Source organism: Cavia porcellus, unplaced genomic scaffold (genome assembly GCF_034190915.1).
Source record: "Cavia porcellus strain 051 isolate PalLab524CR breed Dunkin Hartley unplaced genomic scaffold, mCavPor4.1 scaffold_32, whole genome shotgun sequence".
Lineage (NCBI taxonomy): Eukaryota > Metazoa > Chordata > Mammalia > Rodentia > Caviidae > Cavia > Cavia porcellus.
The window spans coordinates 26,853,742-26,880,988 of record NW_026947515.1 but is presented as its reverse complement, the minus strand read 5'-3'; the positions used below and the strand labels follow the sequence as shown (position 1 = coordinate 26,880,988).

The following is a 27,247-nucleotide window of genomic DNA, read 5'->3' as shown; positions in this document are numbered from 1 at the left end:
ACATACATGAATTTCATTTTCTATGAATTATCTGTTTGTATCTTGTGACTCATTCATTAGGTTCTTAATGGATTTTTTTCTCTATCAATATAAAAACTTACATGTATGCTAAATAGATCAATCTTTTATCATTTACAAACACATCCCCATTTTCAACTTACCTTTTTTTTTTTTGGTTCCAGGGATTGAACTCAGAGCCTCATGCTTGCCAGGCAGGCACTTGTGCCACTGAGCTTGAGCTAATTCCCTGGCCCCAATTTACTTTTTTTGATGCTCAGGATTTTAAATTTTTTATGAGATTTTTCCAGAGATATAGCCCAGCAGCACAGTGCCTGCTTGGCAAGTGTAGGTCTGGAGTTCGATTCCTAGTACCACAAATACATACATAAATAAATAAATTCACAAAAAATGTCTTGAGACTTTATGTGTAGAAAATACTCAAATTAGGGCTGGGGATGTAGCTCAGTGGCCTAAGTGCCTGCCTGGCAAGCATGAGGTTGTGAGTTCGATCCCTGGTACCATCAAAAAAGAGGAAAGATTCAAATTAGCGTTTTTATTTTCTAGATTTGCTCGTTTTTTTTTTTTTCTTTTACCCCCGTAACACTTTATTTAAAGTTGATTTAGGCATCTGGTTGACAACAGGCTCTACCCTGCTTGCTTACTGAATCATACAGAGTGCTTGTAGATTTTTTAGTGCTACAAGACTCAAGAATCCTTCCATTTTCTACTCCTAACAGAGTGCTTTTGTCAGGACTATACTACTTTCACCATTCTAGTTTCATAAAACTTGGTAATCTGTTAGTTTCCTTTCATTATCTCTTCACACATTTTTTATTCTTTTGTTTCCAGATGAAATTTATACTCATGTTGTCATGTTCCAAGAGAAAAATATGTATTTTTAAACAAAGGTGCCTTAAGCCTAATTAATTAAGTTGAAAGCTGTCAGGGTTTAGTTCTCCTACACAACTTGTATTTTGTTGCCACTTTTCTGTCACTGTCATTTTTCTCTTATTTATTTTGGTGCCAGGAATGGAAACCAGGGCATTGCACATGCTGAGCACAGTTTCCTACTGGAATGTACCCGGCTCATTTTCTCCATATTTTACTTCCTTTCACATGTCGTTTTATAATTTTTAAACCTACTATGATGTGTAAGACCAGCAGTCTATATATTGGTAAATGGTTACTGGTGGTGTCTAGTAAAATCATGGGCTTATCTACATTCTATCGTAACTTTTAAGTTGATCATCCTGGCTTTTGCAGGTATGCAATCTTAATCACAACCGTACTTTTAACTTCCTTATTTCTATTTTATGCTGTGGTAGTCAGAATTCCAAGATCTCTTTAAGGATAGTGGCCCCTGGTGAATACATACCTTCTCTTCAGTTAATCAAAATCAATTTAGGTACTATTTTAAAAGGGATTTTACAGATGTAATTCAAGTACCAGGGAGACTATCCAGGTGGCTTTGGCCTAATCACATAATTCAAGTTTAGAAATGGCAGACAGAGGAAGGCAGAGTTCAAAGTATGATGAGGATTTAACTCATAGTTGCTGACTTGAAGATGAAGGGTACAAGACAGGGAGCAGGGGCTGAGAGCAGCTCCAGCAAGGAAACAAGGACCTCGGTCCTACAACTGCAAGGAGGTGAATTCGGCCAACAAGAAGGATGAGCTTGGAAGCAGGTTTTTTTCTAGAGCCTCCATCTGGGAACTCAGCTGTTCACAGTCTTGTGAGACCCCATCATGCCTTCCCAAATATCCGGCCTACAGAACTGTAACCTACAGTGTATTGTTCTTAAACTTCTAAACGAGTTATGCAGCAAAAGATTATGAAGCAACAGAAAACTAACATATCTTTCTTTTTACCTGGCCTGGCATCAGTAGGCAATGTTGAAGATTAAATAGCAATGTTGTTATAATGTGTCATAACAGTCAGAGAATACTCAGGAGTCAGAGACCACATTAATAACAAGAGCTTTATAATTTGATATTAAATAGTAAATAGTACTATTTGATGTTAAATAGTAAGAAGTGAGGAGGCTTTAAAATAGGTCTGGAAGGAGTCTGGAAGAGACAAGTGCGGAAGGCATACAGTTATGAGCCCCAAACTGAAGGTATGTGTGTTTAAAGAGCACAGGAGAAGCCCCATCCAGGCAGGATTGAAAGGGGTGTGGGCTCCACAGAGCACAGAGTAGGACAGTAAGGAAGGAATCCAGCAGAGGGTACAGAGAGTTGGCTCAGAAGAGAGCCCTACTGGTAGCAGAAACTTCCTCATCGCCCAAATCGGCTCTATGAGCACAGAAGTGAGCACCTCCAGGACTCTGTTCGGCCAAGCTGCTAACTACTGTGCCAGAAGCAAGCGCACAGAAGGCAGGGGGAGGCTCCTTCTGTCTCTCCACCCTCCTCCCATTGCTCCTCCAGTGCCCTCAAGTGATAGGGCCCAATGTGAAATGTTTATAGTGCCCAGCCCCAGTATCAAAAGAAAAACATTGCTGGGTCTAAAGTTACACGGACTAGAAACTGACAGGCAAACTGTTGTTCACGGGCACAGCCTACCCCTTTAAAGGGCTACCTGGCTTCTGCACACACCCACTAACTACACACATTTGAACTTAACGTGAAGCAATGAAACAACTGTTTTAGCCAGTATTAGCAGTCTTCTCTCCTGTAAATGATGTTCTCACTTTCTTCAAATGAAGAGAGATAATCTGAAAAATCACTACGTTTGTTACTGGCAATATTAATTACTGGCAATCTAATTATTACTTAGAGTTCAGCCCAGTTCCACTCTATATTGTTATCTAAAGAAAAAACTGTTAAATCAACTTCTAAATATTTGTACATAGAGGGAGAGGGACAGGGACAGGGACAGGGACAGGCTCAGACTCATTTCTAAGTCAGGGGTCCACCTCGCATTTCCTCTGTCCTCAATCAAAACCTGAGCCAGTGCTCTTAATGTGACAGGATGCCCCACACCTTCCCTCCCAAAGGGCACTCCTCAGAACACCTGCCTTCTCTGGGTGCTGCAGTTGTTACTACTCTAGCAGTGTGCACAGAAGCACTATGCAACACCCCAGAGAATTCGGTCTCTCTTCACCCCACTGTACAGCAATACCCGCTTCCTCCTCAGTGCTCAGGGCCTCCGTGTCCTCTGGTGGAGATACGTCCTACTTCTTGGAAAGTAAGAACTCCAAATTCTAGCAGAGTGCAAAGTTGGTAGGATGGCAAGCATGAATCCAGAATGGGTCATCATGTACAACAGTGAAAGACTGCTTTTAGGGTTCGGCCATTAAGTGTGAAATATCAAACCTGACTGATATGTCATACTACCCTGCTCACCCTAATTTGTATCTAGCACAAGAAACAGGGATACTGATTTGTTCCTTTTGATTCTGTTGTGTTTTTTTTCTCTTACCACCTATTCAATGTCTCTTTGCTTTCTCTTGTCTTCTTTAAAACCAGTTAATAGTTTATATTATTCTATTTCTCCACTGTTTACTATTTTGGTACCTACAGTCTTTTTTTTTTTTTTTTGGCTTTTTCGTTTTTATCGGTACCAGGGATTGAACTCACGACTGCCTGCTTACAAGGCAGGCACTTATGTCACTGAGCTAAATCCCCAGCTCCACCTACATTCTTTTTATCCTTTTTGTATTTACCAGAGAGCACCTCTTCTCAATATGAATTCCAGGAGAGAACTGTGTCCTGCAAAAAATAATGAGTGACATTTTTTTTTTTTTCAATTCCTACAAGGATAAGGACCCAGCTTCGATCATTACAGATAAAAGAAGTTAATTCATTACATACAAGGGATGTCTCAGCACAGACGTTTTGGTAACAAAAACACCACTGACTGGATGGGTTAACCAACATCTACTTCTCACAGCTCTGGAGGCTGGGAGTCCAAGATCAGGTGCCAGCTGACAGATTCTGGGAAGGGCCTCATCCTTGCACATGAATGTCATCTTCCTTTTATGCTCACATAGTGGAGAGCAGAAGGAAGGAGTGAGCTCTTCCATGTCCCTTGTTGTAGGGGCACTGATCCCATTCACTAGGACTCCACTGTTATAACCTAAATACCTCTCAAAGGCCCCTGTCACTATCCCACAGGAGGTGAAGATGTCAGCATATTAATCTGGAGAGGGGAAGGTGGCCAATGGATTTGGTTCACAACACTTAGGACACTGATGACAAATATGCAGCACACATTTTTCTTTTAAGACAGAAGATGTTAATGTATGAGTTGTTTTTTCTAAGCTAAGCCCTTAGTAATGATGTTTTTTGTTTTTGTACTAGGAATTGAACTCAGGACCTTGCACTTACCAGGTAGGTGCTTCTACTGCTGAGCTATACCCTCGGCCCTCAGTGTTGAGGTTTAACAGCAGTGTTGGCACTTCGTAAGTGTGATAGTGGGTTTGAGGTTGCAGTTTGCCTTTAAAGGTTCATCATCACTGATGCAGAGTATGGCAAGCTTCTAGCAAGGGCTACGCAGTAAATATTCTGGGCTTTGTGATTCTCTCACTAAAGCTAGCTCCAAATGACTGCCTTATATATGACATCATGTATCCCTGACTCAAAGTCCAAGACAAAGACCTTAGGACATTTAAACTGTATTTCCCTCTCCAGTCTTTTGTGCTGCCGCTGTCATATTCTTGCTGCTTCATTCCACTAATATGGCTGTAGAGTTACTCATTGGTTTACCCTTTTCCGTGCTCTTCATTCCTTCCTGCATCTCCATGCTTCCATGAGGGACAATTTTCCTCCTACATGAAGAATTTCTTCATAGTTCTCTAGAGTGTATCTGCCTACGAATTCTCTGTGCTTCTGTCTGAAAATACCCATTCCTACTTCATTTGCTTTAATATCTGGATTTGCAGTTAGTTTCCTACAACACTGTTCCGATTTCCATTTTCTCTACAAAGGCGCTCATCAGTCCTTCTTGCTGTCCCGGTAAAGGTAAAGCATCTTTCTCCTTTTTGCCATTTGTTTTGTTTGTTTCTGAGACAGACTCTAATGTTGCCCAAGCTGGCTTCAAACTCCCAACTCAGATCTTTGTGTCGCAGGCTCCCTAGAAGTAGTTGGGGCTACAGGCATGTATTTGCACACTGATTTGTTCCTGATTTTATGATTCTGTTTCTCTTTTTTTGTTTTGTTTATGTCTACATAGATCTACAGTGAATCAACTTTGTAGTTTGGTAGTTTTATATAAGTTTTAAAAAACTGTCTGTCACTATCTCTTTAAGTATTATTTCTAATCTATTCCTTCTCTTCTTCCGGTGTTACAATTATAAGTACTTTAGACATTTTACAGAATCCTATTTGTTTCTTATTTCTGTTTTCCCTTTATATTTACTTTCTATCCTTTTCTCTCTGTGTTTGATGAATATTTTCTTCTGGTCTATCTTCCAGTTAACTAATTAATTTCTATTTAGTATTTTTTCATAGTTTCTGGTTTTCTGCTCAAATTCTCCACTTGTCACTTACTTTACTGGCCATATTAATTAGTATTCCTTTCAGGTCCATGTCTGACATGTGGATCTCCTGTGGGTGATCTTAGTATCTATTTTTCCTCTGATGTCCCAACTTTTATATGCTCAGTGTTTGTCTATTGGTCTTGCATGTAAAAAACTGTGTAGATAGTGTGAAGTTCTAGATGATATCATCTTTCTCTAGAAAGAGTTTAGTTTTGCTTACAACTGACACTTTTTAAGAGTCAGGATGACTCACTTTATTCTAGCTGATTCAGAGGTTTCAAGACCATTTTTAGGTTTACCCTACTCCAAGTAAAAAGTGGTTTTTTGAAGAGTGGTTCCCAACTGAAAGCTGGTATAGTTGCAAGGTCCTTCTCCTTGTCATCCCTGGACTCCAGTGGGTGGCCCCAGCCTCTAGTATCTACTGAAAATTCCATTTGGCTCTTAACCACAGCCTTCTGCTCTCCTTTTCAGTCAGAACTTTTGTTCGGTGGCACCAAATGTTTATGCTGCCTCCTTAGATCTCCCTTCTCCCAAAAGTCCCCGGTGCACTGCTACTAGCTTCTGACACTTTCAGACAGCAGCCTTCATTATCTGTTCTAGCTTCCACAGCTCCTTGCTCTCAGCAGCAGGTAGGTCTGACACAGAGAGTCAGCCCCAGACAGAAGCAGAGGTGTAGAGGATGTGACTTGCACTGAGTGACTCTCTAGGAAGCAGAAGGCTTAGTCTCATGAATTCCCTTACCATGCAGAACAGTAAGAGTCTTCTGCATTAGAAAGAACCGTCTTGGTTACTGTTTTAACATAAGCTTACAGGACAGTTGCCCAGGCCAAGCCCGATACCGCCTCTGGGCCTGCCCTTCATCACAGCATGAAAAGAGCACTTTTGAAGAAACATCTCCATACAGTTTGCAGTTGTGGGACAACTGAGTGTGCCTCAAACAAATTGACACCCAGAAGACAGAAACTTCTTAATTGAGAGGCATGAACTCACACACTTGGTTTTAAAGAAGCTAAAATTGTGAAAAAGCACAGAGACTCCCAGAATGTACTGCTGGTCACGTGTAAAACTTGCAACAGAACAGCTAAGCGTCATGGCAAAAGCAGGAGCTTCCATCAGCACTTAAGAACATGCCTGCTACTCTTACCAGTAAACTCGGACTGAAGACACCAAAAAAAAAGACTTCAAGTCCACAAATGTGAATCACCTGGTTCCAAAGGCAAGCGCCCAGCACTGATTTTCGGAACACCTACATCTGGGCAGTCAACGCCCACTTGCTCCTCAAAGAGTGGGAGCAAAAGAAAGAAACACCTCTCTCAAGTAAAAATGCCTCTTAGAGTGAATCCCAAAAGAACCTCATAGTGGACCTGAGAAATTTCTTATCTTCACTGGGAAGGTTGGACTTTGAAAATATGAAATGTCTACTGTAATTTCTTTCTCCCTTTCTGTAATCTTTACTGTAATCTCTTTCTTTCTTTCTTTCTTTTTTTGTGGTAGTACTGGGGATTGAACCCAAGGGTTTATGCATGCCAGGCAAGCACCCTACAGCCTGCGCTAAACCCACAGTCCCAGTCTACTATAGTTTCTGGACCTACAATTAGTAAAACAGTTTTTTAAATTTTTATTTATTCTCTGAATAAATGGAAACTAGATTTAAGAACAACAACAAATTAATATGCTATTGCACTTGATTCAAATTCTCTTTAAACCAGATTATTTATTTTGTCTTTTTGAGACATCATTATGCAATTTGGGGTGGCCTTGAATTCATTTTGTAGCCCAGTCTGACATACAGCAACCCTCCTGCCTCAGCTTCCTGACTGCTAGGATTACAGGCATGTACCACTATACCTGACTAGAACCAGGTTTTAAAGAAATAGTAAAACTGATGAATTAGAGATGCCTTGGAGGATTGCATGCAACTGATGACAAGGTCCCTTTAAAGAAACCATGACCCGGTGAGTATGAATCACCACAATGCATAGAAAGAGACCTGCCAATGATGTCATGAGAGGACACAAAGGCAGGGTCTTTGGAGGGAAGGAGCTCAAATCTGCTACAGTGTCAATAATCTGGAGCTAGTCAACTGTTCTTTAACAATGATGTACCCCAAGTGAAACATAGAAAGAGCACAAGGAATAAAAAGTACTTAAAGAAAGATGTATACAGAGTCCCAGAATATCTTGAGACAGAACTCACAGACGGTTCTGAATGGGGAAGTGATAGGAACAGCCAGCCAGCAAGCAAGGGAATAAATCACAGTTTCTTTAAAGAAACACAAGTCTTCAGGAGGGAAGATGATTAAAAAGACCAACAGCCAAGAAAAATGTAGTGAGGGGCCAGGGATTTAGCTCAGCGGCATAAGCGCCTGCTTTGCAAGTGTGAGGTCGTAAGTTCGATCCCTGGTACCAAAAAAAAAAAAAAAAAGAAAGAAAAATGTAATGGCATGTTTTCATTGTAGAAAACTGGGCCGTAGAGCTGCAGATTGCCCAACCACCTTGAAAATCAAGGTATGGCATCAGGATGTGTTACTGTGTGAACCCACAGAGCATGAAATAACCAAGCAGGAGGCTAAAGTGGACTCAGCTCTTGGTCAGTTTCCTTTTGCAAAATGCCCTTGGGGAGAAGGGGCGGGGTTGTCCTGATCTTGTACTGACAATCCCAAAGGACTTTATTCTGATGGTGATGGTTGCAACTTTTGTGGGTCTGTCTATGTAACAACTGAAGAAAGAATGCCCTGAAAATCAGAATTCAGATAGAACGGTCACTGGTGGTTGCTGGGCAAAGAGAATGAGTGGAGACTATGAAAAAATTTTAATTCTAATTCTAATTTTAATTTAGATGTACCTAAACCCCAGAAACCCAAAATAAAGATTCCTAAAGTTGTGACTGTTTAATAAAGATTGGTGCTATTATTAATGGCCATCTCATTATTTTCCAAGCTGGGATTACTTTACAAATTTGAGCTGGGTCCCTCTGAATCAATTCTGTACTGTAAATACTGCACTGGTCTATATGGAGTCAAAATCAGTTTGCTGTTCTCTGTCCACCAGTGAGTATGTCTACTGTTTGGAGAAAAGTGTCAGATGATTAGAGTGTATTATCTGAAAGGGCCTCTTTGAACAGACAGAACTTAGTCATAGCTAAGTGGTTACACACCTGATTGTAACAGACGTCTTTTTAAAAAGCATTAAATCAAATTATACAGCTTTGCATCTGTAAGTGAATTTTTGGTTATACTGTTCTCTTGGTTCAAAATATCAATTTATTATTACAACAGAAACTTATTTATAAGTTGCCACAAAATCTGTGTTTCTAAAGTATTGAACAAAAGTGTATCTATTATTTGCTTATTTAAAAACTGATTAATGGGCCAGGGACATAGCTCAGTGGCACAGCACCTGCCTAGCAAGCCCAAGGTCCTGAGTTTAATTTTCAGTACAAAAAACCCCTCCAAAAACCACACACAATACTTTTTGGTAAATTAAAAAAATCAAACGTTAGCTTTTAGCTATCATTTTTCAAAGTTTTAGGATCATAATTATGCTAGCTTCATGAAATAAACTGGATAGCTAACATAGAAATTCTATGTTTTAGGGCTGGGGATTTAGCTCAGTGGCATAAGTGCTAGCCTTGTAGGCACATGGCCCTGAGTTCGACCCCCAGTACCAAAAATTAAAAAATAAAAAATAAAATAAAATAAATTTTTAAAAAATTCTATGTTTTAAATTCTGAGGCAATCTACAGAGTAAACGTAAGGTACGAAAGTCTGAAAAGGAGAAGCCCTGTGGAGAGGTACCTACCCGTGGCCCCATTTTCCTAATTTTTTTGGTGCTGGGATTGAACCTAGGACCATGAACATGCTAAGCACATGTTCTATCAGTGAGCTACACCCCTGTCCCTTTGGAGATAAATTCTTTTGTAATTAAAATTTCTTTTTGTTCTATTTAGGTTATCTGAATTCTCTAAGGGACTGTGAATACTTATAAAGTTAAGATCTTTTCCTATCATAAAGGTATAGCTCAACAAATACTGATTTCTTTTTGACTTAAAAAGTTGTTTGTTTGCTTTATACCATCTCATAAAAAGTATTTTGTTTTTAGGATGGGGAGTTTATTTTCGTTACGTGAAACTTTAAAATTATATTGGTTAATGATATAGAAATTACTGGAACTGGAAATGAGCTATTATTGCTCACTATATTTTCCTTATTCTCCATATCTCATCAAATCTTGAAAACAGCTGTTATCAGGAGTCAGTAGAAAACCTTAACACATATGAATCCCTGGGTATTTAGTCATTCAAGCAGTTATTTACTGAGTGTCTGTGCCATGTAAGTCAAACCATGTATTATAAAAAAATTAAACGTGAATCCTGTTTTCAAGGAATTTTTAATCTAGTGCAAGGAAGAAAAGGCACATATATAACCATAATAAAGGGCAGAAAGTCTAAGAACCATAAGAAAGATACTGTCCACCTGCATACAGTTTGTACACTAAGGGGCAATATGATAAACATTCCACTGTTTTTCTTTCTCTTTTTAACATACCTTTAAAGTAAAAGGAAGAGTAAGCTTTATATACAGTGATGCATACTAGGTATCTGATCTTCCCGGATAAAGCTTTACTCAGTCAGAAGAACTAACATCATCTGTAAGATAATTAAACCTCACAAGATAGTTTTATAGTAAACTGATTATTATGGTTATATCCACGATACTGTTAAAATAATACCATGGTCTAGACTTGGTCACTTCTTTAAAGCTGCAGTAATGTACACACAAGCAGATAATTACAAAGCAAGTGTGAAACAATAGCGTAGATTGCGCATTTGCTGAATATAAGAAACGTAACGTGTGCCTACAATTAGGTAAGTAACTTACACACTAGCTCATTTAATCCTTATAACCCTGTAGTAGTACACATGCACGGCTTCCAGCTGAGCAAAGACTCAGAATAAAGAACCCAAAGTCACCAGGCAGCAAGCAGCAGTCCTACAAATGTAACTCGGAATTGACAACTCACAAGAATATTCAAACAGTAGTTATCACCTAATAAGGAAGTTTTACACTCCACGAGAAAAATAAAGATGATGAGGTAAACTTTTCATAGTTACATTTCTTTTACTTAATTCCTAAAATTATTCTGTAACATAACATCCTTTACACTTTGTGTGAGAATGTCCTTTATTTTATAAAGTAATAAGACGACAGTTTTCATTCATGTGTCACATATGTCAAGACTAAAAGCTAAGTCAGACATCATGGTAGTTAGTGTACACCTGTAACCCTAGCACTCTGGGAGGCTGAGGCAGGAAGGAGTATTCCAAGTTGAGTCTAGCCTGGGCAACTTATGGAGATGCTGTATAGAAAGAAGGAAGGAAAGGAAAGGAGGGAGGGAAGGAGAGAGGGAAGAGACAGAGACAGGCATTCAGAGAGAAAAAGAGAGGGAGATAGCTTAGCATGAAGGCCCTTGGCGTCTCTGCGGTCGTTTACATATACCAAAACATATTGAATATGTACAGATCAATTTATGTAGAACAAGCCCCTAATACATAAAAATTTCACCAAGGACGACAAGGAATTTGGGCCTTTAGAAGTGTATTATTACTTTCATCACCTGAAGGTACTTATTTTCAGTAACACTAACAACAACTGATTGGAAAAATTTATTTTGTCACCCTCCTAAGATTATATTTAAATTTTGCCAACTAAGTAATTCTTATCTTAATTTCTTTAATTTCCGTTGCTTCAGTAACTAGTAAAACAAATTTTTAAAATGCTTGCTTGTTAATGTTATTTACAAATTGTCTTTCTCTTCTTCATTTACTTGTGCTAAAAGGTACAGACTAGTTTTCTGCAACATCTGGGTTTGAATCCAGGGCCGCGTGAGTTTAACAAGTTACACTACTTCTTTTTGTTTCTGTAAACTCTATAGAACGTTTATGATTTTTTATGATTTTTATCATAAAAGTTTATGATTTTTCTTTTGAACTGGGGATCAAATTCAGGGCCTCTCATGTGCTAGGCAAGCACTCTACCATCCTCAACCTAGAACTATGAATTTTAAATGGTTTAGTTAAAATTTATTCTTGGAAACACAGCAAGAAACAGTAATACTTGCTATACCATTGCTGCTACCCCATCATCACCCCATTGTATTCAGTACAATGAAGATTAAATGACAAGGGCAATACACACCCAAAATAAAATCAAGCACATACCCCCCTCATATTTTAAGAAAACAGAAGCTAAAAATGTCTGATAGTAAGTATGCCCATTTTAACATGCACCTAGCTTTAAGATATAAGGCTATTCTCTCTCTCTCCCTAAGATTTATAGTAAGTGTGCAGTTGTACAGGCCTAACAGTCATAACCTGGGTTTAGCATAATTTCATTAAAGGACCCTCGTCACTGCTGGAACTGTTACAGCTGGGGCTCATCTTTGTCCCCTCTGAGTTTCCCACTGATGTAAAATGTGCACTGTTGGACTGGAGTGGATGGGAGAGTGAGGTCCTGCTTGCTTCTGCTTCAGGTCACTCTGCAAGCTCCATTTCTCTCCAGAGACCCAGCGTTCTCAAGGTGGGCTGCAGGCTGAAGTGGGTGAGGACACAGCACAATCACAGGGGCCATTCCTCACTTTTTGCTCAACTTTACCGCCCTTGAGATAGGCAGGAGTTCTCTATTGACATTATAGGGAAGGGAGGTTAAAAATAAAGACCGCTCATCCTCTGCTCCTGTCTCTCCTTCGCGTCAGTCTGCGTACAGCAAGAAACCGCACCATCAGCATCAATGAGGTTGCACGGCCCTTTCACAACAAGAGGGACTGGGTGTGTATTAACCAAATGTAGAGTTTTAGTCACTTTTTGATAACCTGTAGCTTTTTTTGATGAATACAAATTATTGTATTTTAGAAATCTTATTTTTAATATGGTTAAAAAAAGAAAAAAATGTCTAGAGAAAAACCTGTTTTTGCCATGTGCTGTACACTAGTGCAGATGTTGAAAACTGTTTGCTATTGTATAAAAGACTACATTTGATAGGGAAAAAAATCCTTCATCCCAATCTGTAGCCAGTTCACTCTCATTGGCCCTAGGCAACCACTGAAATATTTCTGAGTCCTACAGATTTGCACTTTGTGAAAATATAACATAAATAAAATCTGGCTTCTTTCACTTAGTACCTAATCACATTTCCTTTATTCAGTCACAAATAGATGGTCATTTGGAATGTTTCCACTTACTGTATCATGAATAACCTTCATGTCTGTGTTTTCTGTGGACACAGTTTTATTTGTACTGGGTTAGACAAATAGCAGAACTGTCTGCTATGACAGTATAATAGTTTGATGAACTTATAGTTTGCTTTTTTTCTTTTGGAGACAGGCTCTCCCTAAGTCACTTGTGATCCTCCTGCCTCATTCCTCTGGAGAGCTGAGACCCTAGGTATGTCCCTCCCTGCCCAGCTTATAAACAAAAAACATAAAAAGCTAAACACTTTTAAAAGGAGCTGGATCAACCAATCCCCACCAGCACGGTATGAGGACTTCCATTTCTCCACATCTTTGTTATCATTTGTCTTTGACTGCAGCTATTCTAGTGGGGATGAAGCAGTATTTTATTGTAGTTTAAATTTTAACTCATCTAATGTCTAACGATGCGAAGGATCTGAGGTGCTTACTAGCTACAGCACATCCTCTCCAGTGAAAGGTCTTACTGAAATCTTTTGCTTATTTTAAAACTGGGATATTCTGTCTTATTATCAAATTACAAGGGTCCTTTACATATATTCTGATTACAAGTCCATCAGACATATGAACTGCAAATTCACTCTGTGGCTTGTTTCTTCATTTACTTAAAGCTGTCTTTCGAAGCAGTTATTTTATGCTGATGTAATTTTCTTAACAGTGTCTTCTGAAGTATGAAGTTTTTTATTTTCATGTATCAACTTTTTAAAACTTGACTATGTTTTGGTGTATCTCAATTTTGTCAGACCAAAAGTCTGACACTTTATTGTAAAGGTTGTACAAATTCTTACACTTAGGTCTATGATCCCTTTTGAGTTAATTTTTATGCATGTGACTACCCAATTAACCACCATTTATTGAGACGGCTATTCTTTTCCCCCACTGAACTGTGTTGGCACCTTTTTCAAAAACCCAATTCACAGGCTAGGAATGAGTGTTTACATAGCATGGGTGAGGCCACAGGTTCAGTTCGTAGCACCACAAAACAAACTAAAACCAACTGACCATGAGAGAAAGGTTTACCTCTAAATGCTTTACTCAGACTCACTAGTTTATGCCAGTATCACATTATTGTAACTCAGCTGTATAGTACGGTCTTGAATCGGGAATTTAAGTCCTTTTAGGTGTTTTTGTCAATGTTGTTTTAGCCATTCTAAGTCTTTTGCATTTGCTCTCAAGTAATAGAATCAGCTTGTCAATTTTTGCAAAACAAAACAAAGCAAAAAAGTGCTTTGTGGTTCTGACAGGGATTGCACTGAATCTGCAGATCAATTCAGGGGGAACTGCCATACTCAACAATATTGTTTTCCCATCCATCAAAATGGAATGCAGGTTTTTGAATTGGCTTTAAATTCTCTCTATAGTGTTTCACAGTTTCCAACGTAAACACATCTTTTATTTGTCCTGTTAAATTTGTTGCCCAAGTTTTTAGCTTCTTTTGATGCTGCAGTGAATTAAAATTTCTATATAACTTCTTTTTCAAATTATTCACTGCTAGCATGCTGAAACATAAATGTTTTTAATATTGAGTATCTTATGATCTCGCTGAGTTTGTTTCATGGAGCCATCTTTTTTATGGATCCCTTAGAGTCCTCCCCTCGCCATCCTGTTCTGGGGATAGATCGCAGGGCTGCACAGCTCTTTTATGTTGCTTATTAGGTACGGCCATTGGACCCAGGGAGGACTGCTCTAATCCCCAGCCTTTTATTTTCCCCTTGAGATTGGGTCCAGGCTGGCCTTGAATTTGCTATCGTCCTGGTTCAGCTTCCTGAACAGCGGGGATTACAGGTATGTGCATTGCACAGGATCTCCTTGGGATTTTCCATAGATAGGATCATGTTACCTGTATCTAAGGATAGTTTTACTTTCTCTTTTGTAATCTAGACATTCATATTACTTTTTCTTACCTGATTACACAGGCTAGAATTGCCAGTACAATGTTGAGTAGACATAAAGCCAACTGACATTCCTGTTCTTGTTCCCAGATTTAGGAAGAAAACATTTGATCATTTGCCCTTAAAGTATTTTAACTTACTGTGCTTCACACACTTTTTATAGCTACCTTTTATCGTGCTGGGCCAGGGAATCGGTCTAAGTTAACTCAGGAACCAGGGCTGGGGATTTAGCTTAGCAGTATAAGTGCCCGCCTTGCAAGTGCATGGTCATGAGTTCCAAAAAAACCAAAGTACCAAAAAAACCAAACCAAACCAAAACAAAAAACTCATGAACCTTCCATGTATGTGTGGTATTGTATTTACGGTCACAATGCTGAATGAGATTAACAAAGGAATAGAAAAATGAAACTTTACCAGGAGTGGTTAGAGATGGTTTCTTAATACAAGACTGGATTGGTATTAGGCAATTTATTAAATTTAGAATTTGATCTGGTGAGGGGCTGGGGATTTAGCTTAGCGGCATAAGCACCTGCCTGGCAAGCTCGCAGCCTGTGAGTTCAATCCCTGGTACCAAAACAAACAAACAAACAACAACAACAACAAAAAAAAAAAAAAACTAAAAAAAATTTGATCTGGTGAAGCCAATGATGTGAAATATTATCACATGATAACATGTTACATCTATCACTAACAGATATGTACAATAGCGCCACTAACAGATTAACTCAGGTAACAAATTCAGATGATTTAGATCTATATACAGATATCAATGGATACATTCTTGTTAGGCTTATTCTATATATGTAGTATATTTTAGTACAACATTATAACATTCTTAAATTGTATAAGCTACAAAAATTAAGATTGTACTACCATTCCACCTATTTTTTCCACATTCATATACTTCTCCACCAATCTTAGTCACTAACACATATCCCTTCTGAAAACTACCATATAAAAATTAAAAAAGAAAAACAAAACTCAAAACTGTCATTTCTCCAACACAGAGAATCAAACAATGAAATTAAAAAAAAAAAAAAACAGTATACCTGTTCCAAAAAGGATCTGTTTCCTTGCCTACTGAATCTTTAAAGCTTATAACATTCCATTGCTGCAAACTGTTAGTGTTAAAAGACCACTAAAAAGATATAGTACAGAAGAAAAATGGGTCAAGTGAGGGAAACTGCTTTCCAGCTGAGATTTGAGACTGAATAAGAACGAGGTGAATTAGGGAGAAGAAAGGCAGTTACGCATTCACACGCTGCCTGCGCTCTTAGGTATCAGAGGCGGCTTCCTTCCAGGTTACTCCCTTAACTAAAGCATTCTAGTTTCAAGGTGACACAGATTTTTTTTAAGCAAAAATGTCTCCCCATTTTTTAAAGCCTGGATCAAAACTAGAATCCCTTTGAACAGGCTTAAATTTTTCAATAATGTTAATTTTCAAGAAATGCTCCAAGAAAAACCTGCTAGAGTGGCAAGGAAAAGAATGCCTTGAGCTCTGTTTGCCTCGCAGGCACATTCCTGCCCAAACTACATTCCTAATGCCAAAGTTAGAAATGAAGGAAAAAAGAAAATTTATGGCTGTTTTTCAAATATAAATAATGTTTCTTATAAACGCATTACGACATTTTTCTCTTACTGTTATTTTAAAACCGAAAATGGTACTATCTAGACTGTGAACATCTAATCCATGAGAAATATATATCATTGACAAAATTTTTTTCACTAGGTCAGATACTGCAGAACAAATGTGCCCCTTTCTAATTTTTAAAGATGATTTTTAAACATTTCTGATTTTTAAAGATGATGAAGACCACTCAGTCTAAATGAGGTAACAAAAGAGTTGGAAACTTTCCTGAGCATTTCAGCAGAACTCTGCAACTGATATTCACTAATTTCAAGAATTTTGTTAGACTATCACAAGTTGAAAAAAAAAAGGCTTCAGGGTCTACCTAATCAAAAGATCTGTCACGTAAAGCTAAATATGACTGTGTACATGTGATTTAAATAGCATGTGTGGGATCCTTTTATCTCCCAGTTGGATCCTTAACATCAGAAATAAACACATCTAAAATTTTCTGCTAAAAGAGTACTAGAAGTATGAGTCTACATAAAATGATTTCAAGAAAAAGAATTCTGACACTACTTTGTAAAATGTCCTATATCTTCCATAGTCCACCACAAGGACAGGAGAAAAATAAGTTTAGTATATGCTAACTAGACAATCCAGTTTAGCCAGAATGACCCTCTTCTTTATAATATTCATTTTTCCAATGGGCATTGGAGGCAATCTAAAGATTATCATCAAATCAAAAAAGGTGGGGGGGGGCTTGGGATTTAGCTCAGCGGCATAAGCGCCTGCCTTGCAAGCAGACAGTCGTGAGTTCAATCCCTGGTACCGATTTAAAAAAAAAAAAAAAAAAAAAAAAGATTATCATCAAATCTGTGTAAGGCAAATCTGGAATTATTTTGCAATTTATTGATCAAACATAAAATTTTGATGTCTCCTTGAAATATCATGCATTATTTCTCCTTAGTTTAGTCGGGGCAATGAGTAACTCTACATACCCATATAAAAAGCTGGCCCAACAATGGCCATTTCAGGGGATGCTTGTTTTTTGAGATAGGATCTCACTATGTAATTCAGGCTACAGTGATTCTCCTGCCTCAGCCTTCTGAATGCTAGGATTACCAAGTGTATCACTGCATTTGGCTAACAATGGCTTTTAAAATGGACTCATCCCCTAACACTCCTTCCTCTGAACAGAAGCTGAATTCCGGGCTAACTAGTTTAAAATGTGTTTGGTCACTGTCTTAAACATAGAAGAAAGGTGTTCTAATTATCAGTTCCCCCTTTATCACTATCATCTGTGGAAGCAACATCTGGAGAAACAGATGATTCAAAACTAAAAATTTTACCTTAATATACATAAAACATTATAGGTATTGTAGAGATTACAAAGATGAACATGCTGCTCCTGCTAGTAACTCCACACAGTGCTCACTTCCGCAGTACACACACTAAAACTGGACCTATACAGAGAAGATTAGCATGGCCCTAAGGATGCTATGCAAATCTGTAACTCCAATATAATAGAGGGTCATAATAATAAAGGCTTTCTTGCATTAATCTCTAAGAGACTATGGTGAATTGGAAAGTCTAAGATGAACAGGAAAGATACATAAGAATGCTCAAGCAAGTCTAAAACTCACGTCATACAAAAACACACAATGGCTAAAGGCCTCATCACTTGACTGTAATAGAATGAAAACTATTTTTTGTCTGTTCTAAAGCTCCCTGCCTCACTCTAATAAAAGAGTAAAAAAAAAGTCTATTTTGTTACTTTGTTTTCTTAAGTTTAAGGGCTCCATTAAATTTAACCAACTTTTAAGAAGTTGTAGCAACTTCAATACAATTGCTACTAATGCTGCTGTATTATAGGATCTGAACTTCTGTTTCCTTGTAACTTTGAAGATTTTGTTTTCTCTTCTTTTCTGTCAATATTTCATTATCCATAAAGTTTACAGTTTATCTGGGACCGTTATATGAGATCTGACTTCAGAATCTATATGATACTAAAAAACTTCAATTTCATTGAGAGTACTCACCATAACTAACAACAGAACCCTATTATTACACGGCTATTCACATGTTTGGATTTATGCTGAGAGTCAAGTCTCCACCACAGAACACAACTTCGTACATCACTCTGCTAAAACTGGTGCCTCTGGAGTCACCTTTCCTTGCCAGTTTCTAACCTGTATGCATTTAACTGAACCCTTTAACAGGCTCTTCTCCTTTCAGCACTAGGGATCAGAACCTGAACATGCCATGTCCTCAGCTCTCGTTCGCTTCCTTAGGAGCTCAGCTTTCTCTGGCAATATCCAGGAAGAGCAGCAAGCACTAGCTGCCTAACCTTCTTAAAACTCACTCCTTTGGGCAACTTACACCAAATGCTGAGTGTTACTACTTCATCCTGCAGATTCTTTCTAACTTCAGCCCCACTTCACCATTACACTCCTCATGCTTGCAATCCCTCACACAGATGGAGTTATAATGCTGTACTGCTCAGGAGCAGTTTTTCATCTAACACTTGGTTTACTTGAGGTCCATTCACAACTCTAAGAGTTTCCAGCAGGCAAACAATCATAGTTCTACCTAACACAACCAGCCCCTTTGAAGCCTCAATGCCCACACAAAAGCTCCATTTATAGTTAAATCTTAGTACTCATTTGTTCAATAAATAGACCATACAGAGTTCCTACTGTGACCCACCCATTTGTTAGGCACTTGCCAAGATGTTCCCCAAACATGGCTTGCCCATCATCTTCTTATAGAATATCCCTTCCACTCAAATTCAACTCTTCAGAACACATTTCCAGCCAAGTCCTGCCTGGCTACACCAGCCCACAGACCCTCCCCTTCTTGTGCAGGACTAGGCACTTTTTGCATTTCCAAAAGTCCATTCCATTAAACTGAAAGGTGGTATGGAGAGAAAACCGTTCATTGGTTATACAAGTTTAAGAAATACTGGACTAATAAAAGTAAAGTATTTCTTTCACAGCAGAACTTTTCAAGTATCTAATGTTTTGATATGTAGCCTCATGGGGAAATTTGGTATATGGCTGTATAATTATACACAACTTTATACTTGTGACAAATTTCTGTACACAGATGTGGCTTCTTTCAAACACTTATTAATTTATGTGTTTATTTATTTTTTTTGGTACCAGGGATTGAACTCACGCCCTTATGCTTGCTAAACAGGTGCTTACGCCACTGAGCTAAATCCCTGGCCCCTCTTTCAAACACTTATGGCTAGCTCTTTTTAGCATGTCTTTTGGGTGCCGGTCTCTTGCCATCCCTAGAAGAACAGCTCTAGGAGGACCAGGAGAAGTCCATCTCCTTCACTGTGGACCCTGCACAGACATAAAGTCTGTGTGTAAAGAAGGAACCACACAACCAGGTTCAGGCTTTAGAAGGGAGCACAGCAGATGAGAAAGAGTCCAGGCTCTGGCAGAGGACTTAGGTATGTTCACCGAGACTCTAACTTCCAGCAAGTTACTCTCAATTCCATCAGTCCCAGCTCCTCCATCCATAAAATGGACAAAACATCAGCACCTACTTTACTGTTACTGCTGAGGAATGGGTGAGCTAACACACAGGAAGTGCTCAGAAAGCATCCAATTGATACTAGCAGCTGGATTGGTAGAACACAAAGCAGAGGAAGTGAGATTAATTACAAAGTTTTAAAAGTGAGCCAGCTATTTTCATGTGTACAGGCTTTGAGGGGCGCTAAGTTTAAATTCTACCTCCTGTAAGATCTTGTGGAAATCACTTCTTCTTCTGAGCCTCCATTTACTCTGTAAAATGGGACTAAAAGCAAACACTTTAGAAGAATGTTTTCAGAATGAAGTAACACTCTTGCCCTTGGTGCAGTCACATAGTGAATGTTCAAATGGCTGTACCTATTTGGATAATTTTTAAGTGAAGATCTGGTGGCGTGAGCAAATACTAACTACTCTCTCTACTAAAAGATTCCCACTCTCCTCAGTGGCTCTAATCTACCTGCTCCTCCCACAGAGTCGTCACCTTCTTCCCTCATGATGCTCCCAACCAAAGATACCTTGTTCACAGCAACAGCCCAGAGCCTGCTGAAGAGCAAAGCCTATCAAATTCCCTCTCTCCCCTCGCTCTCAGTCTTTCGTATTTCATACATAGTGTGAAAAACACAATGTGACCCAAGGAATAGCTCTGCACCCCTCCTGTGACTTCTGAACACCCTGGCGTCAACACAATTTCCCAGGAAGCATGGGTGCAAAGGCAATTCACTGTGCCTGTGCTGCTACTTCCCAACTTCTGATCTTAGTTGAATTCTTGGATGCTACTTTAAGATTTCATCACTTGTTAAAACAGTAATTCAAAAATTACCTCTGGGAATAAAAAGTAAACAATACCTTTACCAGGCTGAAGCCATGCGATTTCAGCTATGAGAGATCTCAGTCTTAATAAGCTAGACTACAGGCATAAAATGAATCAAAGCACACGTTTTTAAAACCACTTTGCCATGACTCTCAATCTGTCATCAGTAAGTTACGTCAAAAGACAGTTTGTGTTGGGCATGATGGCACACACCGATAATCCAGCACTTGGAAGTCTGAGCAGGAGGATTGCTGCAAGTTCGAGACTAGCCTGAGCTACACAATGAGCTCAAGGCCAGCCTCAACTGCAGTAAGAGCCTGTCTCAAAAATACATTGAAAAAAAAAAAAAACAGTTTGTATGCTGGCAAAAGATTCGACCATAGGCAGGAGTTACCTTACTATTGAGGATAATCTGTGCCTTGAAATTGTGATATTATAGGTTTGCAATTCAAACCTTCAGAGGAAGAATGTGATAAAAGTATAGACTTTTTTCTAAAGGTTTAAAGAAGATATAGAGAAGGTCTTAAGGTCTTACAGAGAAAAACGCTCTTCAGGTATTGGTATCCTGGAGGCTCAAAGGGAATTATACATAATTATCCAGAGATGCTGGTCACACATACGTGAGCATAAAAGTAGTAAGTTTATAATGATGGTTAGCAGACATACTTGATGTATGCTCTATTTTGTTTTCATATTTTTGTGCAAAGTATTTTAAAAAGAAGCAGAAAGGTTTGTGATAAAGAAAAATGGAAACCAAACCCTGTTAGACCCATCCTGTGGCTTCCTGGAAACCACATTCCAGTTGACTCCTTGTGGCCCAGTGACCATAGGTATGTTTGGGCAGGTATCTCCAAGAGGAAAGATGTGTTGACACAAACAGGCAAATACAGAAATAGATGGCGAGGCAGACAACTTGATATCCCTTATTTCTAAGAGCAAATATTTAAATCTCCTGGCCTGTAAGAGGCGTACACTTCAGAAGCCATGTTCTTGTCCATCCTTACTCTTGACTGTATCTTAGGAAATCAAGGTCCAAAACACAGCTGGAACCACACAAAATAGTAAGAGTTCAAAACAGCAGTCAAGGCTGCTTTCCCAAGGTGGTTCCTCCTGCTGTGGTCTGCAGGGTGAGGGCTCAGGAGAGTATGCACTACTATCTGTGCTGCAGCAGAGATACTTCATGGCTGGGTGCCCAGATTGGCTAGCTCTGCACACAGATCTGTAGTCTTCTGAGGGCTACATGGGAGGAATACATTCTTAACAGCTCTCCATTCCTGTAAAGGCTTCTTTATTCTAAGAAATCATCTAAGGCCAAGAAAAGAACTCATTTTTAGTACAACTCTAAATGCATAAAGGGTATGGATTTTCACATGTAAAAACCTAACTATATTGTAATTGAAAAATTGCAACATAGTATGTAAATTAACAGTTCAAAAGCATAAACTTCTTTCACAGGTATTCACATACAATCTCTGAGCAAGACTTACAGACTTCTTGATTTTTACATTACATATCCGCTCTTTATGCAAGTGTACATATAGCGATTTCTGGCAAGTAGTCTTTGTATTTTAAAGCAACTCATCTTGAAGAGTTGTACATAAGATAAAAAGCTGCAGATTGGAATATCTACTAAAGTCTTTTTTAAAGAAAACACTGTCTCTTACTTTGTAAAAAAAAAATGCTCTCCCCATGACTGCATAATTACATAAAAGCTAATTTGTAAAAATGTATATTGTCACAATTAGACTGGTTTAAAGCAAGAAAATCTGTAAAATCCATACCTTCCTCTTAAAAGTACTGGCTGGTTCTCATTTGACATTCTGTGCTTCATACCCAAATCTAAAACATCTTCAAACAGGGTAAGTGTCTTCATTAAACAACTCACATTTAGTCTCCTTCCCTGTGAAACACGTTATCACGCAGGAGAGACTGTATCACCTACGCTATTCCAAGAGGCTTCCTCACTGCTTGTCTAACATCTGGAAAGACCCTCTGATATGAAGCTAGAATGATAAATAAAACCCCTTTGACTGTCTCAAAATTATGACTAAAGAAGCCAGAGATTTCAATCAAGGAAAACAAAAACAAACAGCACAGAGAAAGTCTTCCCAGCTTACTTAAACCTTCCAGGCTTAGCCGGTTGGGGGCTCCACCTCCTGCTCCCTCCACCCATCCTTTTCCTGGCTCCAGGTCTATAAATCTGTCCCTTGACTCCCTCTCCCTGTTTCTCATACTTTCCCCACAGGCATCAGTTGTTCCAGCTAACTTATCTTTGTTTGCTCCATCTCCAAATCATCCCCAAATCATCTTCATCTCATATGCTATGCTGATGTGAGAAGCAGCCTCAGGTTCACAGCCAATCTATTTCTTTCTCATAAAATCTTCTCAAATATTGTCTTTGCACAATAAATCCTGACAGTGGTAAACAGTCATCTAAAATAAGCACAAATGAATGGATTCTAGTTCCTACTGGAGAAGGCTACAAAGACCCACAGCCAATCTAAAATGGCTCTTTAACTGTTATGAGGGAACTTAAAAGACAAAGCCACTAAACTCGTCAAATAATGGGCAAAGGCAGTAACTTGTGCCAAGTAATCTTTTTTTTTTTTTTAAACATTAAATTAGCATCACTCCCTGGGTACAGCAAAAAGACCCTTCCTCTCCTTGAGGTTGGCAAGGCGGTGCAAACTCCATTCTCAGCCATTACTGCAGACAACTCATCCTGCGATTCTTCCCAACTGAAAGCTCTCCTCATTATGGAACAGGCTGCCCTACTCCAGCCCTGACCTCCTCCTCCAGCTTAGTTTTGGAAGCAGCCAGATCACAGCATTTGGAGAAGCACAAATTTATCTCAGCAAAGCTGGCTGTGCAACAAAAAAAGTGGTGCTGGTGAGATCTGTAATTTAAAGTTTCATATACTCCCCACATAACTTACTATTCAGTCACTGACTGTTAAATGAAACAATTCAATTCATCCCTCTTTCTCCTCATAATCCCTCTAATGGCAAAAACTTTTTCCAAAATTCTGGAGCCATTTAAAAATAAACGTAAACCTATTACAAAATAATCTTTGGTAAAGTGTTAATTCACATGCTGCTTGGGGGTAAAACCCAACAATAAACATTGTAAATAGGAAAATCTAAAACCCAGCATTTACAGGTACCCAAAAGTAATACTAGAATATTTAAATGCTAGAATCCAAAAAGAAATTAAAATTAAACTTAGGGTCAAATCACGTTTAACTTCACACCTTAAAAGTAAAATTGAGGTAATACACTGGTTTGGACAAGAAATACAGAAGCGAACAGTTAAAATCAAGCTTTAAAAAATCAGAGCCTTATAATTAAATCAGTTAATTACTATTTTCTTAACTATCAATTTCTCATTACTCAAAATGTGAAAGAAACATCCTGGCTGGGGATTTAGCTTAGCGGCATAAGCGCAAGGCAGATCTTTTACATATGGGACCAGAGCTAAGAGATGGAGAGAGCTGGGAGAAAGAGGAAAGTAAAAAGATTTTTTAAAAATGAGTTATGTACAGACACCAACTCCTCACAAGGAATTGTTATGTAATACAAACACGTACTAAAATAAGTTTATGTTGAAAAAAATTTTAGTATAGGTAAAGTTACAACTATTTACATCTTACTTTGTTCCTTAAACAGGAACAATAAAAACAGTTTAAAACCTCATTTTGCGTCATTTTTCCCCCCCAAAAGCATCCCAGGAATGCCAACATTGAGAAGTGCTCAGAGCTCATTATCACCACGGTTAAACTGGAATACTGTGAATTTCTTCAAGGTATCCTCTGCCAACCAAGTTCATCTGATCTGGGGTTAAGTTTTATCATTTATCCTTTCACTTAGTATTTAAGCAAGTCTGGAATCTGTAAGTCAGCACTCTCTACACAGTTCAAACCGACCACCACTGTCCTCTAGTCACGCAAACCCCATTTCCAGCATCTCAACTCCTTCACGAAGTTAAACGAGACATAATTTGCATAGAATAAGCCTTAAACAAGGTCTAATTACATCTAGAGATACAGATGCCTTTTCACCACGATCAGAAACTATCTTTTCTGGCCCAAGACGTTAACGAGCACACCAGATAACAAGGGAAAAACAAAAAAAAACAAAAAACCAATCTCCGCAACACAATGGATTAAACCATACTAGCCGGGAACTTGCAACTCCTCCAAAGAGGCTCGAGTTGGACAGCCACAGAGCACCATTTTGAGTTCAGAATCTGCACTTTATGCGCAGAAATCAGCGAGCAGACCACTCAAATGGAGGCTTCGCTTGGCAGAGGCAAAGGTTTGAAACAACTAATTGCGTGCGGAAGCACCAAGACGATACTGTCCGATGTCTTCGAACGCAAGAGATGCAGCCAAGACTCGGCGGCTGCTCCTCCCCCTGCTCTCGCAGAGCATCCAAGCTCCATCCGTCATCTTCGCTGGATTCCTAAAGCTCCCGGCGGCGTGCGCGCCAACCGCCTCTGCCAGGTTAACGCGCAGAGAACCCAAAGAGTCACTCTGTCCTTCTAACAGCTACGGATCTACGAATTAAACCTTATCCCAGCAACAAGGTACAGATGGAGCATCCCTTAAAGCAGAGGCGGCGATGAAGCGCTTGGTTTCGGTATTGATAACGGGCCAGCGGTACGTATTACTCCGCAGTCTGCAACGCCGTTACTAATCCACCTGATTTCCGACTCGCACGACGCCCGCGGGTCCAGTTCTGTTCACTGACACCGCCACCGGGGTCCTGAACCTAAACGCGGCGGATTCGTACGTGCCACCCTTCTGTTCGTGCACACTGCGGACGACGACCGAATTTCACCCACCGCGTTAGGTTCAGGGGCGGGGGGGGGGGGACGCTCGCTTCGAGCCGAGCATCCCCATCCCGCCGCGCGATCCGCCGCAAGCCCTCCTCCGCCCGGCCGCGGCTCCCTGTCCTGCAGCCAGGGCCCGTGCTGCACGCGGGTCGCTCGGGGCCACTCGGCTCCGGCTCCGCCGAACAAAGGGCCCGCGGATCCTGGGCGCAGCGGCGCGCTCACCTGGGCTCCGTCCGCGGCGGCGGCTCCGTGGGGTTCTGGCCGCGCGGGCCTGGCGGCAGCGAAGACACTCTCGCCCGCCCGGGGACCTCGGGGGCGCTCCGGCGGAGGGGGCCCGCTCAACGCCGGCGCCGCGGGCTCGGGTCCTAGCGCGAGCGGCGAGGGCGAAGGCGGCGATGCGTCCCAGCAGGTCCGGTCCCGCGCCCGCGACGCCGCAACGCGCCCTCCTCCTCGCGCCCTCCGGGACGCGGCCCGGCTCGGGGGCGGCGGCGGCGGCGGCGGCGGCGGCGGCGGCGGGGGCGGGGGCAGCCGGTGGGCGCCGAGCCGCTCCGCTCCCCCAGCCTCCGGCGGGCCCGCAGCGACGGAGACGGAGGCGGCTGCTGGAGCGCGGCGACGCGGGGATGGCCTGTCACGGCGCGCCGAGGGCGGCCCAGAGGCGCTCAGGGCTGCACGGTGGCGCGGCCGGCGGCAGCGACTGCGGCTCCCAGGGCCGTCGCGCTGAGGTGCGGAGCTGCCACCGCGGCCATCTTGTTGCTCTAACTGACAAGAAACCCCCCTCCCCCCGCTCCAGCCAGACGGGGCGCTCGCGCCCAGGTCCCCGCCCCGCGTCGAGATCCAACAGGAAGTCGTCCCGGCCTGTGGCACGTGACTCCCACCGTATCTGCATACCGGAGGACAGTCTGGCCAGTCAGCGCTCTGCGTTCAAGCTCCGCCCCCGCGCGCCCCTCCTGGGCCCATTGGCTCGTCCAGACAGGCCACGCCTCCTCCTTCCCCCTTAATACCCGCTTGAGCTGGGGTTACCCGGACCGCGTGGGGAGTGCGCCGGGCGTCGGCAGTGGGCTCTGCGAGTCTCAGAAGCGCTCCGGTGCTGGGAGCCCGCGCTCCGGCGGGTGGCGGGGGCAGCTTTGCGGTGCCCTTACTCGTTGCCTCCTACCCTGCTGCTGCTGCAGGGTACTGTGGCTCTGCTTTAGCACGCTGGCCACAGGGGCTCCGAACCAAGTCTGCGCATCTGTCGCATTCTGGCCGGCGCTCCGCGATCCCTGGCCCGGGGCTTGACTGGCTATTTTTGCCCAGCGGCGCTGGCCCTGTCTGAACCGGCTTCCGTGGCACCGGCGCGCGTGCGGCCCGTGCCGTGCACACGCCCTGCACCTCCCTGGCGCGTTCGCACGTACGTGCGCCTGCTGGGGCCGGGAAGCCTCGGGCGCACCGCGCGCCTCCCATCCCTCCCCTGCGTGCAGCAGCTCCCGGGAGAGCGCCTCGCAGCGAGCCAAACAGCCCTAGCTGCGAAACAGCCCTCCGGGAAGACAGCCCTTCCTCGCAGTGCAAACACCCCACCCCCAGGCCCCCGCGCGCCCAGGCTTCCCAGACAAACCGGGGCGCTGCTCCGGCGAGTACACTGCACCGTTCCTTCCCGGCGCTCGGTAACCCGCTGAGCTCCTCCATTCCACCGCTCTGCATTATTCATTGACAGTAAGGTCTGGGGCATTGTGCAATCGGAAGAGTCCCTTTCAAACTTTCCATTCGAGCCTCGAGAAGATTTTAAAACCGAAAATTTTCTCCATTTTCAAGAAAGGTCGTGAAAAGAGACCAGCTTTCCCTGTGGTTCGGTGGTGGTTGACGCTGCTGCTTCAAATCGTTGTTATAGTAAGAGGCCATTCCC

At 41.3% G+C, this 27,247-nt stretch overlaps 1 protein-coding gene and 2 pseudogenes across 7 annotated transcripts in view; 2 read left to right on the top strand and 1 right to left on the bottom strand.

Annotated features, from left to right (window-relative positions):
* LOC100729433 (UPF0711 protein C18orf21 homolog) overlaps positions 1–25,078 on the top strand; it is a 29,457-nt pseudogene extending 4,379 nt beyond the window's left edge.
* Tnrc6c (trinucleotide repeat containing adaptor 6C) overlaps positions 1–25,751 on the bottom strand; it is a 150,302-nt gene extending 124,551 nt beyond the window's left edge. For 6 of the 7 annotated variants that reach the window (XM_063242023.1, XM_063242026.1, XM_063242027.1 and 3 more), the window contains exon 1: positions 25,591–25,745. The gene's annotated coding sequence lies outside the window, so the exon portion shown is untranslated. Of the gene's footprint in view, positions 1–25,590 lie in introns of all 7 variants that reach the window. The other variant, XM_063242025.1, reaches the window with a different exon arrangement.
* On the top strand, positions 17,610–17,707 carry LOC111755452 (U6 spliceosomal RNA; annotated as a pseudogene).
* Positions 25,752–27,247: the final 1,496 nt, after the last annotated feature.